A 21,523-nucleotide genomic window follows, 5' to 3' on the forward strand; every position below is an offset into this window, starting at 1 on the left:
CGCATTGATCAAATCACAAACAGCAATCTGCAGTTATCCCAAACCAGTGCGAAGCACAGGAGCTTGAGGTGGAAAACTAGACTCAGATCTAGCTCATTACTATTGAAAAGATTTCAAGCTGCCTCAAAATAGAACCTTCAAATTTTAATAATGAAAAATTGTCCTTTCTCTTCCCTCTTTTATTAAACATAGCAAATGAGCAGAAACTTGGGCTACAAGCCCTTGGATCTGAGCACTTTTGTCAATGTCTCACTGCCTTCACCACTTTCTGAAACACACTGAAGGCATTCCTTAGCAAACACTAGTTTTGACTTCACTGTCACACTGACTAACTTGAAGACACAACATAGCTCACTGCTTGAAAAGGCAGGACAGCAGGCATTCTTTAAAGTATTAGGATAAGGAATTTGGTTAAATGGTTACAATATTGAGACACTCTCATGGATCTTGAGGTGACTTTTTCAGGAATATGCATTATCAGGATCCCAAGAGTTTCTTCTTAAATAACAGATGCTAAACAAGGAAGAGGAATTTCATCTTACAAACAGAGGTAAACTGCATCCCAAGTGCAACTGTGCTTCCCAAAGGATTTGCACCAAGAATTTACCTACTTAGTTGTACACTTTATAACCAACCTTCCTATTAGCAAATCTAACTTTTCTTAAAAGGCATTTATATCCCCATATCACCGTATGATACATTTCACTCAATTCTGCAGTCAGAGAGACTCATGTTTATATTATAAAATTTTGGCTAATGTTACATACAGAAACCAACTTTAATCTGCATAAATCAATTTCAAAATAAATACTGCAAGCTAATGTTCCATTTTTTTTTTCCTGCATCTTTGTCTTTAGACTTGAGCACTAAGTGATGAAGAAGTTTATCTCATACATAAGACATTAACACTAATCTACTCCCTCCCCAAAACTTCAACAAAAGGAGCTAAGGGTCATTGAGCCAAAAAATTAAATGCTGACATGTACATCCAACAACTACCCTTCACTAGCAGATATCCTGTAGAGGGGAAAAAAAGTCAAATAAAAACAATTCTAATGTCTAGCCAAAAGAAAACATTCAGAAAAGAACAGGCTGAAATTCAGTCCCACTCTTCAAGGACAAAAGCTATCTTGTTACAGCTTCAAATCTTCTGTATCATCTGCTTAAACACAGCTAGAACATGAGGAGAAAATTTATGGGACTTTATCATGGTTGGCTTGGGGGAAGGAAGAGGTTTCTCTGTGAGGTTAGGCACAGGACATTATTAGCTTTTTTCCTTCAGCTTTTCCACACATATTTTCTTCTACTGCTAACAGGGCAGTCATTTTGCCCATAGAAAACTGAGTGGCCAAAGCAGCTCTAAATTAAGGTTAATCCCCACTATAAACAGGCTGCCACTTTAGTGAAAGTTATGCTATTTTCCACTCAAATTCCAGTCCATATTTCAGCTGTAGGTTTGCACCTGATGAGCTTCAAGCACCATATATTTGTCAAAGCGCTGCAGTCTAAAGAAAAATACAAAAAACTTGTAACTGTACTGTTACCTCTACTACTATTTTACTTTACAGGCCCTCTCCTCAAGTGGGGGAGGGGAGACTGGGGCACAGAGGAAAAAGCTTAATTAAATAATAGAAACAAATTACTCTCCCAATCAAATTCATCACAATTTTATAAATGGGAAAGAGACTGAATTAAAAAAAAATATATATTGTCTAAAAGCTGTCTCTGCAGTGTTCCCAGTTCAGCAGTTATTCATCCAGCAACTCCAGCCAAAGCTCAAGGCAGATGTCCTAAGAACAGGACATCACCAACCTCACAGGAAAACAGAACTGGAAAACATTTTGAAGAAATGTTGGGGAAAAAATAACATTTACTAACTAAAATGAGAACAGAAAAATCAAACACAGCCACCATACAGTTCATCCTTTTCTAAGCCCGGTAGAGATTTAAGAGAATTTAAAAGAATTTCTTCATATTGAATTGGACAAAGCTGAGAGCAACTTCATTGTAGTTTGAAGTGGATTTAGGATAATTGCTGTCCAGAAAATTGATAGTTGGAATGGCTCTAAGCACACAACCACAAGTGTTCTGTAGTCCCAGAAAAGGAAAGAGCTAAAAGACATCACATGACATTTCAGATAGCTACAGAGAAATAGAGGGGAAAAATAGGTACAAATGCTTGTAACTAAAATACATTTACTAAAAAAATATATCTAGGCCTGGAGTCATTAAAAGGATGCATTAATGAGAATACCTATAATATATTAAAACAACTTTCAAGTAATGCACTGAAGAAGACCAGAGAACAATAATTAAGAAATGATGGAAGAAAACACACATATACTCAGCATCATTTAAACAGCTATGATAAATGAAACCAAATTTTGCTAGGCAATACTGCAAGATATGCTATCAAACTTACAGTTCTACTGCCCACACTGGAATATTTTTAATCACTAGCAGGATAAATCCTGGGCAAAACATAGGAAAAGAGAAAGCAGAAGATTCAACACTTGAAATGAAAAAAAAAAAATTATCATCCAGTCTATTTTCCTCATTAGTATTTCAGTATCTAATGCATTTAAGTTCAGGCTGGAGACAAGCAATTCTCATTGCCTGCCCTCCAAAATAATCAAATCTGTACATTTTTTTCTTAGAATTCCCTTTTAAATATAAATTCCTTGTGATATATTTCCCCTAGTACATAGTAATACTGTAATATGCGTCTATATAATGTTTGCTCTACAAGTTTGACATGAATTCTTTAAATTAGAGTAGTATTTTAGGGGGGGAAAAAACCCCAGCTTTGAAAGACACACCATTTTTCCAGAGAACTCCACCAGATACAAACTTTGGACCTGACGATTAACAAGACCAAACTTCAGCTGTATTAAGATGAAATCCAAACCTAGTATTTGACATTCCATCAAGCAGATTGAAAGGAAGAAGGACCACTAGAAACAACCCTCTGCATGCATGAAAGCCACCCCACCACCACTACCAATCTCCTTTGGTCACATTAACTGCAAAGCAGCTGCGCCCTCACCAAAAAATCTCAGCCAGATTGACCTCTGTTTACTAGAATTTTTCAGAGGACAAGATCTTTGGTAGCAGTCTGTCACATCTCTTACAAATACTTAAAATTTTCCAAAAGGAAAGGAAAATGAAAACATCTCTCGGGTAATTAATACACAGTTCAATATAAAATATTAATGTACCTTCAAATGCTGATTATTCAGAATTCTTTTTTAAGTGCTTTGAAATTTGAGGTTCAGTTTGCACTAAATGTGCAAATTGAAATAAATGCTTATTTCAGTTTCAGCAAGAAGACTGGTTATAAGCCAGAAACTAAAAAGTTAAATGAAACTAAATCAAAAACTTGTATTAATTTGTTTTTAAAGTCCTGTGTTTTAAGTGTATCTCTCTAACTTAATCCTCAAAATTATAATTAGACATTTTAGAACAAAGACCTTATGCTGAAACACAAGTTCTTCATCCTCCAAGGTTGTTCCTTGGTGTGACATTTGTATAAATGCTGTTAATGTCACACAGTGTCAGTGCATGGCAAAGGCTGCTATTACAGCCTGGAGCACTTCCCCAGTGCAAGCAAGCCCAGTGAGCCCCAGGAACTGCCCAGCAGCTCCACTTTATTAAAGCCAGAGTCATGCCCTGATGACCAAAGCTTCACTTAAACAGTAAAACACATGAGCAAAACTTTCTCTGAGTTTTGAGTTTAGGAAAAAAAAAAAAAAGCTAACCATTTCCTTTGAAAAGCTAGAAAGTCTAAAGCACAAATAAAAACTAGAAAGTTGGCAACAGAGTGAGTTTTTATAGCAGAAGTGTAGAATTAAAGAAAAAGCATTCAAATTTGCCTTCATCTAAAAGAGCCTCCTCAGAACCATGAAAACTATCAAGTGATAATTTGTTGAGTGTGCTTTAGCACTGCAATTTGTATTTAATTACAGTTCCACAGTTATTCCTTATTTAAGCTATAATGCTCTCCCAGCAGAATGCATCTCACAAGGTTTATTGCATACCAAGGGAAGAAAACCTTGCTTCTTCAATCACCAGAAGGGCAGCAAATTTTCCCATGTACTCACTACTATATTAGAGAAATAGCATTTTTAAATATTATGTTCATATACTTGGACTGTAATTCATACATTACCTGAAATCAATGAAGATTTAATCAAAAGTTTAATTTGCATCTAGAGTCTAAGCCTGCAATATTAATTTAATATCACTGAAAATAATCAATTTCATAGGTGATAAACAAGAGGGCGAAGGGCAATGTTATCATAAAAACAGAGCAACTGCCATATTCAAGCCTTTGGGATTCTTTAGATCCTGCTACACTAGACACTTATGTTTTATTTAATCAAGAACTTCAGACAACACACATAACTGTACGTTGCAGAAACAAATCAAGGCACATCAGTCTGCAGATGTATAAAAAACTTTCCCCACTTCCCTGATCTGTGTCTTAGGCATTTGTTAAGCCTTGAAGCACAAGGTTTAGTGTCTCTTCCAATGAAGACTCTCAGCATTTTTGCAGTAATTGGCATTAATGTTAATATTTCCTATTCCAATGACATCTCTTTTTTGTTGGTGAGGAGAACATAATCCACACAGCAGCACATACAAGGCACAGAAGACACACAGTGCTCACCCAAACACACTCAAGTGATGAGCTGCCCAAAAATTAAAACTACTATTAACAATGAGAAAAAGTTCCAAGCTCAGAAAAACTCAAATTATATTTCTCAGTTCTGCAAGACTGCAATTTCTTCCAGATAACAAAAAAAAAAAAAAAAAAAAAAAAAAAAAAAAAAAAAAAAAAAAAAGCCAATGAATATGTGCTGAACTGAATTTGACACAAAACCACCACTCTGAACTTAGGAAGTGAAGCACATCTTCAGTAAAACAGAGAAAAACACAGATAAAACCAAGAAAAATTAGGGAAAGCATAAGGTCTCCTAACAACACAGCAGAAATATCCCCTGCTCCTTCATCACATTTCCCTTACAAGACCACATCAGAACTTCCTGCTCTAAACCAAACCCCATTTCAAAGCAAACTTTTCTATCATTAGGCTGTCATCAGTCAAGCTGTGCTCTGCCACAAAGAGTACTGTGTTTTAAAAAAAAATTGAAGCCAAAATACCAGGTCCTGTGAATTTTCCAGAGGAAAGAGATCAAACTCATGAGGTCTTATCAAAGCCACACCACCAAATAAAAATAAAACCCAAAGCAGGTAAAAGAAACAACTAGTTCATGAGACAATAATAAGCTACTGAAAGCACACTAGGTGCAGATCTATGTCTGGACACAGTTACCAGCTACAGGATTTCCACTTTGTAATGAAGTTCTATTTTGAACTTCCCTGATCTGTGTGGCAAGCTGTACAGGAAAACCAGAAAGCTTTGGTTGTCTCTGATATGCATCTGCCATAACTAAAAATTTGAGCTGCTAAAATATCACAGATGCCACAACAAAGCTGTTTTTCATGTGCAGGCACTGAGGGTCCAGTCATGTCAATACCTCTACCCACCTACATCTGGGAGACCTCTCAGCATTCCTAGAGGAGATGCCATTGTGTTGTCACATAGTGCAAGAGTTCTATTGTCATTACATTGCAAGGGTTCCATATAGCTAGAGTTTCCTATCTCCTTGATGTTTCTTGTATGCAGCTCCTCTAGGCACTGACTCTTCCTTGTCCTCACAGCAGCCAGCTGACTCCAGTTCCCAACAATCCACTCCTTTATAACACTTCTTATTGGCTACAGGTGTGGCCTGTTAACATCAGGCCTGCTCCTAATCTTTAGTAATTGGTTCAGCTGCAACTCTGTTAGGGGATAACATTACATTCTGTACCACCTTCACTTACCCATACTGTATCCCCCTACAATTCCCCCTTTTTCTTTTAATTGCAGAGTTGCAGCATTTCTAGAAGTACATATTCAAATAAATTAACATTATGACACATTCATATATTTCATTTAGAACTAAGAGTTATACAAATGTTCAGACAACATATTATAGTACGAATAAATATATATTTCTGAGTGTTGGTTCAGTTTTGCAGCTTTTCTCAGTTTACAAAGTACTTACCTTCAAAATCTTTTATACTCATATTTAACAAACGCTAATAGCTGTAATCGATATATTTTACCAAGAGTTTAGTACTCAAGTCCTTTTCCCCGAATCCACGGGGTTAAATAATCGAGTCCTGTTTCCCCGAATCCACAGGGTCATACAGCTTAGTCCCAAATCCACAGGGTCATATAGTTTAGTATTTGAGTCCTTTTTCCTGAATCATGTCAGGTTCACCATTTCTTATCATGTAGTGCAAGGGTTATATTGTCATTACATTGCAAGGGTTCCATATTGCTAGAGTTTCATACCTCCTTGATGTTTCTTGTAGGCATCTCCTCTAGGAACTGACTCGTCCTTGCAGGAGCCAACTGATTCCAGTTCCCCTCAACCAAACCAATCCACTCTTTTATAACACGCTTCTTATTGGCTACAGGTGCAGCCTGTTAACATCAGGCCTGCTCCTAATCTTTAGTAATTGGCTCAGCTGCAACTCTTTAGGGGATGAGATTACATTCTGTACCACCTTCATTTACCCATACTGTATCCCCCTACACCATCGTGCCTAACATTCAGGCCATGTGGATGCATGTGGATGGCCTTGGACAAGTCTAATCACTGTAGTGACTGTATGGGTGAGGAGCTGTAAAATGAGGTCATAATTAAAGGTAAATGGAGAAGATTTACAATTCTTTCATATTTAAAGTTATTTTTTTTTAAACTGAAGTCTTTGTAAGATTTGCCTGTTAAACCTCAAAAATCTCACTGCTCTAGGACACTGCTGACCCACGGTAGAACACAGGGTATTTATATAAGAAATCCTTTCTTTTGTCATGTTTTGGATATTGGCTTTCCTCATGTGTGCAAACACATGTTCTTCTGAATTAGCTTAGACAAAAAGACAGACTAGCTTGCAAGAGTGAAGGAGTCTAAGTGGTGCTGACTTTTTCACATTCCAAATGCAAATTATTTATTCAACTACACAATGCCAAATCATTTTTTTAAAAAACTCCATAAAACACATTCCCACAGCTAACCCTATTGTAAGTACAGAATGGAGCAACTAAATTCAAATGCTACCTTAAAATGTTATTTTCTTAGTACTTAAGGCAAGTAAATTAAGGTTTATACGAGGTCATTTGCATAATAAATATAAAACCGCTATTAAATAGCAATAGCTTCTTCTAAAATAGCTTTTGATGCCTCTGATCCAATCAACATGATACAAATACACGCACATAATTCTAACTCAGGTATAAAGTCCTAAACACTTTTTCCATCAGAATAGTCTCCATAATAACTATAAAGACAACATTTAAGAACCAATAATAATACATGCAGAAACTGTGCTCATCTATATTTTCTAAGCTTTTATATTAAGATTTGACGTAAAACTTACATCAATTAAGACAGTAGATATTCAAATGCGTTCTATAAACAACAAAAACCAGTGTCATGCCCAGAATTTTGGAAAGAAAACAGAAATTATCATTATGTAGAAGAGACAGCCTGGCTGCAGTACCCTAACACACACTTTCAATAAAGACTGGAGAGGAGGAGACTGGAACACCTCAAGTTATCACAATATTATAGAGTTATTGCCTTATAAGCAAATAAACTGCATTTCCAAAGACAGAACAAAAACTACACAAACTTTGTCAGAAGTTATTAAATGACAACACAGTAAGTTAGTTAAGCTTCATGACATCATGAATCTTCAGTATTTTGTCCCTGCTGCTTTTCCTCTCCACAGAACCAAACTGAGAAATGTGTGGATATGAATGAATAGTTCACATTTTCATATGTATTGCCTGAGAATCAAACATTCAAGAGAGATGGCAATTTGATGGGACGACTGCAGGAAATGTGTTTTTCAGCCACACATATTCAATACAGTGCTTTCTTTATAAACATTAATAGAAGTGTGGATGCATCTAAGACCTTTACACAAGAAGATACAAGCTGACAGCAGTAGCAAAACCACAAGAGGTATGGTTGGTATTAGAAACATGGATGTGAATTCAGTTTTTCAAGATGATCCTTTGTTAAGAGCCAATTTCAGTTTTGCAATGCAGCAAGGAACATCATGCCTCATACCAAATTCAGGGGATAAACTCTGCAATTCAGCTGAACAACATTTGTCTTCTCTAATCATGATGCCTTGCACTTTTAAGATGTACACTAATTAAACTAGAAAAGGTCAAACAACTGAAAATGTTCACTATTTGGGAAAGACTTCATAACAAAGTCTTTCCTGTCTATCACTAATCTTCTATACACAATAACTGTCACTTTGATAAAGTGTGTCTGTCAGCCTGCTTGTGATTATACACAAGAAGCTTCAGCCTTTATCCACTACAAGAGTTCATGAGCTTTTTCTTGCAAACCTCAGTGAAACAGAGCCACAAAAGAGAGGAAGCAAAACCCAGCACTCCTCAGGATTACTCTGTCATCTGTTCAGGAAACAATTTCTTTGTAGTTTAAGAACTTGAGATTTTACTTAAGGATTTCAGTACTGAAATTCCAGAATAAAAATATGTCTATATTTACACAGATAGGAAAAAGAGGAGACAGAAAATGCCACCTTGGTTCTAATCCCAATCTTTGAAGATTAAATGCAGTGTGATCTGCAGTTCTTATGTCTCCCTTTCCTCATGGGTTATCTGATAATATTGTTATTCTTCCAATGTTTGAAACCTTAAGACCCTCTACAGAGGGTCCACTCCTTCCTCATCCCATACAGTACCTCAAAAAAAATGAGACCAGAAAGCATCAATTATGTCTTAAGACTGTGCCAACAGCCAGTGAAAATGCTTAAAAAGCTTCCACATTTACAGATAATTAGTGAAAAATTGATCTGTCTTTAGTTCAGTTAGGAACTTGAAAAGATGTTGGGGTTAAGCCCTGTGTTCTGAAGTCCTCCCACAATGTGAATAATCTTCCAGGCATAACCCAGAAAGCTGCTCCCTCTCTGAATCTCTTCTTCTCCAACTTTTCCTATTATGTAGAAAACTTTTTTCCCCAATATCCTGCTTTTTCTCAGGTATTTAATGGGTGATTTGAAAGACATAAAAAGATGAAGAGAAAAAGGTTCCTACCCTTCACATCACAGTGACTGCACAGGACCAGGAGGAAAGCCTGCATTGCAGCACAATACTATCAAACTTTTGGGCCTTTCAAAGGCTGCAGAAATGCCTTCCTATTGCTGAAGGAGGTGAAAGAAAAATAAAAATCACACAATCTAACCAGCCTGAGAACAGTGGGCTTAAGAGTAAGTGTTCATTCAGCACAGATGCTGACAGAGCAGGTGAAAATAAAATGCTTTCAGAACCTTTCACAATCTATTTCTGGATCAAGTTCCCAGCTTCATATGGTTTCCTGCCACTTTGAACTACACCTTAATGTAGCTACCTTTTCAAACAGTATTCAGTATAGCAGACACAAAGAAAAACTACAGAAAGTACCAAAAAAAACCCCCACAACTACATATGGACCCAAGTACATGTGTTGCTGCCATTCAGCACAGACCCAGGAAGTTTTTCCCGGGGAAAAAAAACTTGAACTTAAACAACTCTTACATGCTGCACAACATAAAAAGGAAACCCCAACAATCTAGCACCTTATGTAAGGAAACCATATCCTCAAGTGGAGGAACTAACATACATACATCAGAATATACTAGAAATCTCCAATAAACTCACTTGCGAGACAGCCATGCCATTGCTCTCTTTCAACAAAATCCAACAATCAGACTGCAGCTACATTTATTTCCCTCCTCATATGCAGGATTTCAGGATATATTCCTCTTTTGTCCCAGTCCTCATCTTTTTCTTTTTCCATTAGGACACTACAGATTGCAAAGGCTAAGAGGAAGCATGCCTGAGCCAAAAGAATTTTCAGTCTAAAGAAAACTGGTACAAAATGAACTTCAGAACTGCAAGTTAAGAGGAAGTTGGTCAAATTCAGTGTTCAGAAAATAGAGCATAAGCTTTTCTGTGGGAAAGCTTCTCCATAGTAACTAAAACTGCCATCTGAGCATTGACTCCCTGTCAAAAATACCCTCAACATAAAAACAAAGTACAAAAGCCTCTGAAAAGCGAGAGATTTCAATGACCCAAAAAAAGAGGACAAGAGGAGGATCCTGTAAGCATATACAATTTCTCCGCTGCTGATCTTTTTTACTAGTAAGGAATGACAGAAAAAAATATAACAAAAGATTAAACAGGTATTTAACATGTTCCAGGTAACATTATCATGGCAATTAGTAAATTGGTGGTAGTGCTTCTCCACCAAGAAAAAGGATCCATGCAGCTGACTCTCTGCATTACAATTAGAGATCAGAGAGAGAACTGTTCATCCCTTAAAACTGCTAAGCTTTAAAAATTGGTCTGTATTTTTTTCAGGTCAAGTCTCTGCTTTATCTTAATTTTTAAAGTATTTTAATTTCAGACAGAACAACTCAGTTGTTTCACAAAGCAAGAGAAAAATATCTTGTTTAGTCCTTGTAAAAAAGACAGACTTTATAAGAAAACTTGCAAAGACTGGTGTTTCCAAGAAAGGGTCTGGGATAGTTTTGGATAAAGAAGATACCCTGTGACACTCAGGATAATTTCTAAATACATCTCACACATATTTCAAAACATCCAGATTGCTCATATTTTTTATAATACAGTTGAGGTCCTAAAAGGGTCTGATCTGACCAACCATTCCTTCTTTCTCACCCCAGAAGGAAGAACCCCTGAAGAAACACACACCACCACAGAGCCAAAGCAGTCCAAGGAAATAGTCATTGTCATTGTCACAACTACAGCTGCCTGCTGTAAGCATCAGGACAAGCTACCATCAAAACTTAAATTTTTGCAAATATATATAGTAAGGAATCTGCTTTTCAAGAAGAGAGGAATGTTTCTAACACTGGACACCAAAATTGTAGTTGAACGATATTTCAAAGTTAATGCGTATAAACCATTTCAGCCACTAAAGCATCACATCCTGATAACGTGCACCTCTATCCAGAGGGATCACGTTGTGCTTTGAGGTTTTTCTTAGGATTCACAGCACAAAGGAAACACCACAGGCATGCCAGTCACCAGGAATGGGAAGCACAGCCACACCATTAACCTGGCACACCCTACAGAACACTCCCGGTAACAAGGACAGCAGGGAGAGTGAGCTCGCTGCCCCTCCAACTTGCCTTTGCCTCCCTTCTGTAGGGAGGTGATGAGCATCAAAAAACTGTTACTGTCATTTTCCCCACCATAAAAACCACAGTAAAAAGCACAGTAAATGATAGTGACAAATGAACTATGGCCAAGAACACTCCATTAAGTCAGCACTGAAAGTCTCATGGTTTCTTTCTGCTTAATATTTTGTACCTTACAGCAAGTTTCCCTAATAACACATACAGCTCAGATTCCTACATTTCCAAGGGCTTATTAAATTAGCATAGGTAAATATGAACATTTTCATATAAAATTAAAGACAAATATTCAGAATTGCAAGTGAAAATAAAATAACATCTGATCCTGTACTTAAAATACAAGGAATAATAAACTTGATTTATTAATATCACTGAAAAATAAATTAGATGTTCATAAATTAGGTAACTCCTGAACAATCAGGAATTTTCATCCAAAATGTTGGGGGATAATGTGGAAATTCTTTCCATTTATTATTAAATTGAACACAAACCAAAAAACAACTCCACACCACAGGCCACTGTATTTTTCCCAAGATCATCAAATATAATCTTGAAACAATTATCCAACCTTCAAAGAATTTCTCTACCCTAGCTGAAATCAGTACAGAAACTCTGCTATTTTTTCTTGAAGGAATCCTTCAACTGATTTCATTTGAGAATTTCCTAATTGAAAACACTAGCAGAGCCAAGAAGAAAATGTGATGCAGCATAAAATCATGCAAAATCAATTCATATAATTGTCAAAACATCCGTTTTTTTAACAATAAATTGTTCAAAATTTCAAGAAACTACCAAATAAAATCTTGATGAATTTTCCTTAAAAATCTATGATCTTTTCCCGCTCTGTACAATTTGCAATAAATTACCCTCAGCTTCAAAACAGTTCATTCCTGTGAGACTGGTTTCAGTTTCAGGATTGCAACTGTGTGGTAACTGCTTCTCTTTCTGTTGTTTTCCATTTCCAAACGTGGGCTTTGATCCCCTCGCTCTTGCTGGTAGAGCAGTCGCCTCACACACACAGGCTCTCTTTGAAGCCTTCCAACAGTGCCAAGAAAGAAGCAGGCTATGGCAGCAGGCTCAGTATTCTCTGGTTATGCAACAGATTAGATCATTATCAACAAAACTGGATGCCTCCAGCCGAGAAAAGAAATGGGGAATGTGAGAGCAAGTTTTTCTTTACTTTTTCTATTAAGGGTGGCTGCTTGGTCAGTTTGAAAGGAGGAAAAAGTTACCTCCAATTAAGAGCTGGTCATGTCAGATAAGATTACAGTGAAAAGCTCCATAATTAATATTACTGTCACAGTTACCCGTCAGTTCTGTTCTTTCCTTGGCACCAAAGTTTTCCCATTCATTGTGTAATGCAAAAGAAATATTTGGCTCAAACTAATGCCAATAATTTAAGAAGTCTGATTTAGCCATATGGATTTCATTCCCCATAGATCAATGACCATGTGCCAACAGGATGCAGGAGAAGAGTCTGGATTCTCACATACCTGCAGATAGAATCTGTGCATCTTATCTATGATATATACACAGCCTGTGCATGTGGATATCCTACACATTTGTCACATTTCTGTCTTCTCTAGTTGCTCCAACAACTTTTAAATCATCAATTAAAGATATTTCAGTTCAGAATTCCGCTTCAGTTAATGGATAAAGCACCTACTGATTGGGCATGCAGCAAATATAGGGATTTTGAGTCTTTGTATACAGCAGAAAAGTACATACTTAGTAATTTCTTAAGGGAATTCCTTGTATAGCTGCATCTTCCTGATAATTTTGGTTTCCTACATGAAACAAATCCCCCGAGTCAAGTTCTGACAATTAATGTATAGTGAGGAGGAGAGATTAGAGAATACCAAACAGATTAAACAATTTACTGTTTGTATGTAAGAATTCAGCCACTGAGGCTTACAAATGCATGCAAATGAAACCAAAAGGCTTTGAGAATCCTAACTGAAAGCTTTTACAGCTCTACAAAAGACATTAAGAATATTTAGATGCTGGTTATAGGGAAAAAGCAAGTATAAACAGTTTAATATAGAAAAAAACTATACAGTTGCTCTTAATAAGAGAGAATAGTCTTAGAGTGTTTCAATGTGTTAATTCTAGATCATTATAAATTTTTATACTTTGAAAGCACTACAGAAGTTGAGTTTTGCTTTTCAAGTTCCCACAAAACAAGCATTAAAAGTATTGTGTGCCTGGTTACATTACAAGATGAATGTAACACTTAAAATGACATTATCCAATAAAGTAAGTACTATTAAGAAAGGCAGAAGTTACATGACCAGTGTAATTTGTGTACAAATGCATATTATCATGAGATCATCAGGAGCTTAAAGAAAATCTAGAAATCAGAAGCTCTGTGTTCTGGGCTTTATTCGTAGGAGATACTTTCCAGACATGACATTACTCCTTTTTTTTTTTTTTCATTTCTAATACAGCTGAAAAATATTGGGCCAAATAAATTATGAGCATAATAATGAGCTCTTAGTCCTCACTTGTTACTTCCCTTCTTTGATATTATCACTGAAGGATCAGAAAAACATGTCCCCATCTCTCTTGAGAAATCATACAATACTTTATTGTATGATTTGACTCTTTAGAAACACAGACCTAAATAAAATCAGGTATTTATCTGGACTGCCTTCATCTCTATCTTTATCCCACAGTCAATAATTATTAAAACTTCCTATGAAAAAATAAATGGCATTCCCCCCAAATCATGCCAGAAGGAAAATCACTGATGAGTCAAAGCTAGTCGTAAGTGGGACACAAAGTATGATTCATAAGTCATTGCTTTGGGTTTAATTCTTGAGAGAGAAAAAGCTCCATCAATAACATCAGACAGAAACTCAAACTCCCATTACAAAAACATACCATTAAATTCAGTGTGTCTTTTCATTCTGAATGTTTCTGTTATGTGTGTTCACCACAAGGGTTTGAAGCCACAACAGTAACCTTCAGCAGCTCCTGCAGGCAGTGAAATCTTGCAGAGGACACTGAGAGTGCTGGGCCACATTCCTGAGCTGTCTCCTACACAGCTGCAGGGCACAAGCTCTGTGTCCACCACTGGGGCAGAGGGAATGGGACCTTTCTGACTGAAACCACAACAGAACACCAATTATGGCCCCACTCGGTCATTGCCAGCATCAAGTTTATCAAAGCAGATGAGATTCACCTAATTTGCCTTCTTTTTTTTCAAATGTAGTATTTAGGCAAACTGGACTACAACACTAAAAAAGGAGATGAGTCCAATGAGATGATGGCAGAGGAACCAAGAGGAACAAGGAGCACCACCACTACTTTCAGGCAACAGATCAGATACTAAGCACTATGTCAAAATTACCTCTGGGCATCAGCTTTTGTAGCAAATTGGGTTCAAGGGCATTCCCTCTCCCTCTGCACTGCATATTTATCTTATGTCTTTCTTTCAGCCCACACCCAAAACAGAGGCTTTGTGCAGTAATTCCATTTTAAGCCCAAAGGTCATTTATGACAAGAATATTTTTAATATTTAAAGTATAGTAGAGTATATACAGAATTCTAGATCAATAGAGAAACAAAAAAAAAAGAGACCAGGGAGCCTTTTTCATTAAGGAGGTAATAATACAGTAAAAGGATCTATAAAAAGCCTCATTCAAAACCCTGTATGACCTTGCTGTTCACTCACATCCTTCAAGCTGACCACTGAAAGAAATATAAAGTAATATTCATTTTCCCACATGCTCATGGCAGTCCAAACGACAGCTCTGACACTGGAAACAGACTGGCAAAATATTTTATTTATCTTTAACCTCAGCCATGAAAAATGTGAGAAATAAAAAATTAAAAAGCCATGCTGCTATTGGACATTTCACAACTTAATCATACATCATACCTGTACAGCAGAAAACATGCAACAAGACTAAACTTCTAAAGTGTAGCTGGATATAAATGTATGCTGCTTTCCCTGTCCTGTCAGCTAGCAGGCCTTTAAAGGAAGATTATCAAAGGCACTCCAGTCACTGTGATGTGAAGACAGAATAAGTGAGCATGACCTTGAGTTCTCCCTTTGTATATCATGGCATTTTTTTAAAGTATTTTTAAATCATCCAAACAGTAAGTACTAACATGGCTACTACTGAATTCACATGCTTTTGAATAGGATGATGAAAATTACTTGAATTAATGTCTTTTGGCTTATGTGCTCATTTACATTCCCCTCAGGAATAATATATTAGCAATGTCACTGCTATGAACAAGGAGGTGACATATCAATAACTATCATCTATTAATAAATACTTTACTCATTCCATGAGGTTAATCTTCATATGCACCCATGAGGCAGGAAATTACAGTCAGTATTTCCCCTGGGGATGCTAAAGTCATGTTATAGACTGTCCTAGTCCATGCAGCAATTCAGGTGTCAAAGCCATAAGTAAAATCTGTCAGAGACCTTGCCTCCTAATCCTACATTCTAATCACTGAATTTTGCCCATCTGATGAAAGAAACTATAAGAATCATGCTGCCTTATCATAACTGAAATTTAAAACTGACATTTATTAAAAGCTGTTAAAAGCTCAAAGAAAAACTTGCCATTAAAAGGGGAAATTATGAAACCCTCATGATTTATCAACTGGTCACCCCTTCATCTTCCAAGGACATATGTATGATAACTGCTAGAGTTACTGCTCCCTCAGATTAACACAGACCTTTATTTGGAATAAACATCTTTTATAAGGAATTTGAGAATGTTTTCTCTGTCTAAATTTATTGACTTCTCTTTACGCAGCTCCTAGTTCTCAAATACTCCCTGGAACGTGAACAGAACACCTATGATATGAGATACTGCTACTGTTGCCAAGAAAAGAAGGAGAAACACTGAGTTAAAAAAAAAAAAAAGATAAACATTTTCCTGCGCAACACAAATTCACTGCTCATTTCCCTAGTTTGTTTCTAATAAAATTAATAAAGTAATGAGTAGATAGGCACTCCTCTACTTCTATAAGAATTTAGTGATTGCCTTCAGGAAGGGAAAACTCTTGTGGTACTCACAATCTGCAAGAGTATTATAAAAGTTAGATTCTATCCATATGTTAAATATTTCCAGCACATCTGTCTTAGCTCAGGAAATGTTTTTAAACTTACAAGGACACTGACTTGAAGAACTGCCTTTAAAAGTAGTAGGAAGTGTATGAACAAATCCCTTAACAAGCTTTCGGATCTCTACCCATGAGTTAAAAGAAAAATTAGGTTGCCAAGATTTCAAGGAATTCAGAATGTCACTTGTCCAAACCTCCCCCCACAACATCTACCCTCAATGTGTGCAGCAATGCATTTCTGTTATCACCCAGAATCCAGGAGGCGAGAATGTGAGAAATAGTGAAGTTCTAATGAATTTTTAAAAATCAGTTAGGAGCTCAGCATGGAGATTGGAATGGGTTCAGGGGTTTGTGAAGATTCCTTCCATCTCAATTGTCACCTGCCTGCTCGTGCTGAACGCACTGATGAGGAAATCCTCGGAGCATGCAGCAGCAGCCCACTGCAGAGACCTACGTCATTGGAAATATTCCAAAAAAAACTTTGGTGCCTGAAAAGTTCTTTCCTTTCCACAAGTTCCTTAAGATAGAAGGAAATTAATGTGGCAGGTTCTGGTAAGCACAGACAATGGCACTTTTTTGGGTGGGTATTACCTCACCCAAGAACACCCACTTGCTCATTTTTCAGCTGACTGAAGACCAGCTTCTTCTAGTACAGCCATGTCCTCCTACAGGGAACACTCATTTCCACTGCTGCTATAACAATTAGAAGACAACACTAATCACTGCAAGTACTACAGGCCCCTATACCCCATCACACACACACAACACACTGCTCATTTCTACCAGGAATTTCCAGCTTAAAGGAGAGTAGACAGATCAATATTCACAAAGTCTGGAACACAGCTCTTAACGCATATCCTTCCATAAGAGTTGGGCCAATACAAATGTTATTAAAAGCAAAGGAAAGGGGCTGGATTACCCATGGAATTATATAAATTATGAAAACCATAAAAGCAAATGTCAGTCTTGAAACAAAATACTAATTTAGCTGTCCTCCATGTAAGGCAAAAAAGCAACAAGTAACACATTCCTTGATGAAAACCACTCCTTCTAAGCCTGAAAGCAAACCTAAACTGAAAATACAGGATTAAGCACTTCACCTTGTTTTGTGGGGAGTTTCACTGAGCACCACAAGAATATTCCTGTGTGCTTTATGCAAGGGTGTTTACAGGACAAGACTGAATTGCTGAGCCATTATTTTACTTGTGGCTCAGGAATCATTCCAAAGCAAACATGAGAGGGAATACAGCAACATGTACTTTCAAAATTAATCAAATGCATAATAAGTTTTAAGCTATGAAATTTTCAATTTCGTCAAGGTTGCTAAAGTTCAGCTCTAGTTGATCATCAAGATTATTTATTGCCTCGCTAGTAGTCAGTACTGACAGACAAGTAACCCCAAAGTCACTATCACACAACTCAGGAGATAAAAACTTCTTTCAAAAGTAAATATTTCCAGAAAGAAAACAAAATCCTCTATATTGCTGATAGTACAAATAAGCAAACAATACAGGAAGTCCATGCTTTTCTGTTCTAAATACAACATTTTTCCATAAAGGAATGTGTTTGCTCATATGTGAGAAAGGAGAATGAAAGTAAAGGTCCCTTAACTTTATTTCCACACAGTGGTAGCTAATCCAGCATATACAACAAAATGAGATCCAACAAATCTTATCTACTAAAATGAATGTTCTGGAACCTCACACTCATTCCTCTGTCTCAGGAGTCAAAATATTTTTATCTTCTAAACAAAAAATTATTCTATGGTTATGAGCATGCACAACATTTAAGACTGTCTCCTCATCTTTTAAATTCTTGCTTAAAAACTACATCTTAAAATTTTCCATAGTATTTCTTGCTGCGTAGGTAAACAGTTTCTCTTGTGCCAATGTCAATAGGGCAGTATTTGATACAACTTCACCCAAAAGCAAGCCCATCTCAAAAAATATAGGTAATACTTAGAAGATGCATGTGTTCATGATGCTTTATCTTCTCTTCATTTATGAGAAATTCTGAAATTTGAGCCATCCACTATAAGAAAAGAAACAACCTCTAATAACAAGAATTTCATCTACTCAAAATCCTCCTCAAGGGTCTCCAGAGAACCAGGACAACCCAGTGTTTCATGGCACACACTCCAAACCACTGAAGCAAGCACAAGCCAGATTGGAAGAGTTAAATAAAGCAGCTAAAATTCAGCAGCATTGTGAGCCATTCCAGACTCCGGTTACTGTAACCTACACTGGGTGTCCTCTGCATAAGCACCAGTGTGACTTTGTGGACTGCTGAGACTCAGTCTGTTGCAACTGGCATAAGTTGCCACAGGCGAGTAATCACAAGAAACTGACCTTGGCAAAAGCACATTTTACACTTCACTGCTGTTCAACTGTGTTATACTAAAGAGAGAGCAAGTGAGCACAAGCAGAAGGGGGAGGGAGAGAGAACAAAGGGGATAGACAGCATAAAAGTGAACGTAGCCATTTTCAGCTTTACCTGCTTTTAAGATTTTAAGAGAGGTACATCACACCTCCAATGCACATCACAACCTACACATAGTTACATCAATTCTGCATGGTATCATTTTTAAACCATCAGGGTCTGAGGAGATTTTTGGAGGAGGAGGAAAAAGAAAGGAGACTAAGTACTAAATTAGAAATTAAGATCTAAAAAAAATTCTCCCAGCAAGGAGGAGGGGAGTATAGAACTCAATTACAACTTCACATTTTCTTACCACTGGATTAATGCATAAATGAGGATTTTTAAATTGCTCCTTCCTCTTGTTTGGCTACACCTGTTGAGAGTCCATTTTTGAATCAGCTGCAACTAACAAAGCCTAAATGCATTCCATGAGGTGTGCTGCAAGATGTCTTAGTCCTAATTTTTAATGTTTCAGCTCAACGTTAACTTCAGCTCTCAACAGCCTGGCAGAAATTTGCAGAACCAGGATGGTAAAATCCCCACTGCTGCACATCCAGTTGTGTCTGGCTTTTCTCAATCATCTTGGTCTCCAATGGTTTGAATCAGTTATTTCCTGCTAAATAATTTTCTTAGTTTCTGCATTACTTTTCTTTGGTATTGATTACTGCATCTCCAAAGAAACAGGACCTGGCAGAGCAAGATGGCACAGGATCCCATCATTAGTGCTAACCCACATCCTGCCCAAATGTTACAGCAAGTTTAACACAAGGATCTAACCTTGAGGGTATGCTGGGTTTCCAGGACATTCACTGGATGAAGCAAAACATGCAGAGGTTTGTACGAGTTCCAAAAGACCGAATCGCTCTCCACTTGGGAAGGATACAAGGTATGCAAGTCTAGACAAAATAAAATGAGACCACATGCATTTCCTCTCAGGTCAGTGGCCTAACAACTCTATGCAGTTTCTCTTCCAGATCTTGAAGTCTGCTTTTCTCCTGTGCAGACAGTTTCTCTCTTCCTCATCTGGTTCCATAAATAACTCAAAACCCTGCTACAAAAGCCAGCCTTTGTTCCTCTCAAACATGCAAACCCTTCACATCTCTGTCTTCACAAAGTCTCCATTCCTCTATTAAAACTCCCAATCCTCCGCCTCAGTCCTCTAAATGTCATTACTACCAGTAAGCAGAAGTGACTTTTTTGGACACAGCCATGTTGTTACCTTAAACCATTCCCATCTGACATGGTATAATGACCTCCCCTGTCACTGGCCAGGGAGATACAAGACTCAGCCCTGACAGCAGATGGCTGCTTCACACACACACGAATTCGCTCAGCGACTCAACAATGATACCATCACGCTCAGCCTATAAATTATGAAAACAGCAATTCTATGAAGCATGACCTGAAATTCCAAGGGACTGAAGTATTTCCAAGTCTGCACTTCAGATCTGGGTCAAAAAGGTGTCAGCTGTGGATCTGCAGAATTTTAATCATCTCATCAGACTGTAGCTCCGTCTCTCACAAATACATGATGTTTGTAAGGCCCACGGGCATGCTTCCTAACACTGAGGCAGGACTCTGTCACACAGGGCTGGACAGGCCACAAAAATACTCACTGCTTCTGTGAAACGTGTGAGAAACTCTTGCAGGGTCTAGACAGAAAGTAAACTGATGTCTGTCACATTTTTCTGACTGCACTTGGGCACAAAACAGACTTATTAAAATTTTTATTTACTAAGTCCTATAGTAATTAGTTATAATAGATAGAAAAAGATAAAATAAAAAGGGCACAGTAGTTCTGCAACAATTTCTATGGTTCCTCAGGCTTGGCTGCCTATGGTCAGCATTTCTCACAATGACACACAGCAAAAGACAGAAAAGGGTGATGAAAAAAATACTCATATTCACAGAAAGAACAAATCTTTGCTTATACTAGGCCAAAAGTTAGCAGATATTTATATTACACAAGAGCACCCTCAGCTGAACATAAGGATTTGTAACCTCTTACTTCTTCCATGCATAACCTAAACAACAGGTTATTGAATTAGTCTCTCTCTTTGCAGCTCCCTTTGGGTGTCCCAAGCCACACCATATTTTAAATATATGTGTCAATCAGTACTGCTTGAGTAATTTGACTTTATAGTTCACTAGCTAGGATCTAATTTTCAAGTCATTTTACTCATTAGGCAGAACAGAAACATTAACTGGGTCTTCCCCATCCATACAAGTACCAATAGGCTGGCTACTGCAGGCATCTCCCTTCTCTTTCCTCTTCCTTTTCCACCTTTTTTCATGTTAGAGAATTGCTTGAAACTAGTACATTTCCACAAAATATACAAGGGCTGACAAATCAAAATCTTTTAACATCTAAAAATCACTAGGAAGGTTTAGCTATAGAAATATATATATGGGTATGTATCTACACAAAGTATCCAAAAGATGATGATTCCGTGGTTGAAATGTTACTAGAATGGGAGTAATTTGACCTAACTATTCCTCTGCTGGAAAAAGATTAAGTTTGTTTGAATTACATTTACCTTTCTCGAAGTGTTTAAGAAAGAAGTCTTGTCTAGTTTAAACTCCTCCAATACAACATATTGATATCCTTGAAGTCCAGAGAGTCAGGAGAGTCTTGCTTCTAGTTGTGAATATGGAGTGTGATCTACAAGAAAAACAAAGTGGGGGGAAAAAAAGTTTGGCAGACAGTCCTTTATCTTTTCAATTG

The 21,523-nt window shown here is 37.2% G+C and overlaps 1 protein-coding gene across 2 annotated transcripts in view; it reads right to left on the minus strand.

The window, feature by feature from the left end:
- Positions 1-21,523, minus strand: part of LDLRAD4 (low density lipoprotein receptor class A domain containing 4) — a 295,155-nt gene that overhangs the window by 221,244 nt on the left and 52,388 nt on the right. For both annotated transcript variants that reach the window (XM_058800672.1, XM_058800664.1), the window contains one exon: positions 21,336-21,460. The gene's annotated coding sequence lies outside the window, so the exon portion shown is untranslated. The remainder of the gene's footprint in view (positions 1-21,335; positions 21,461-21,523) is intronic.

This window comes from Ammospiza caudacuta, chromosome 1 (assembly GCF_027887145.1).
Source record: "Ammospiza caudacuta isolate bAmmCau1 chromosome 1, bAmmCau1.pri, whole genome shotgun sequence".
Classification (NCBI taxonomy): Eukaryota; Metazoa; Chordata; class Aves; order Passeriformes; family Passerellidae; genus Ammospiza; species Ammospiza caudacuta.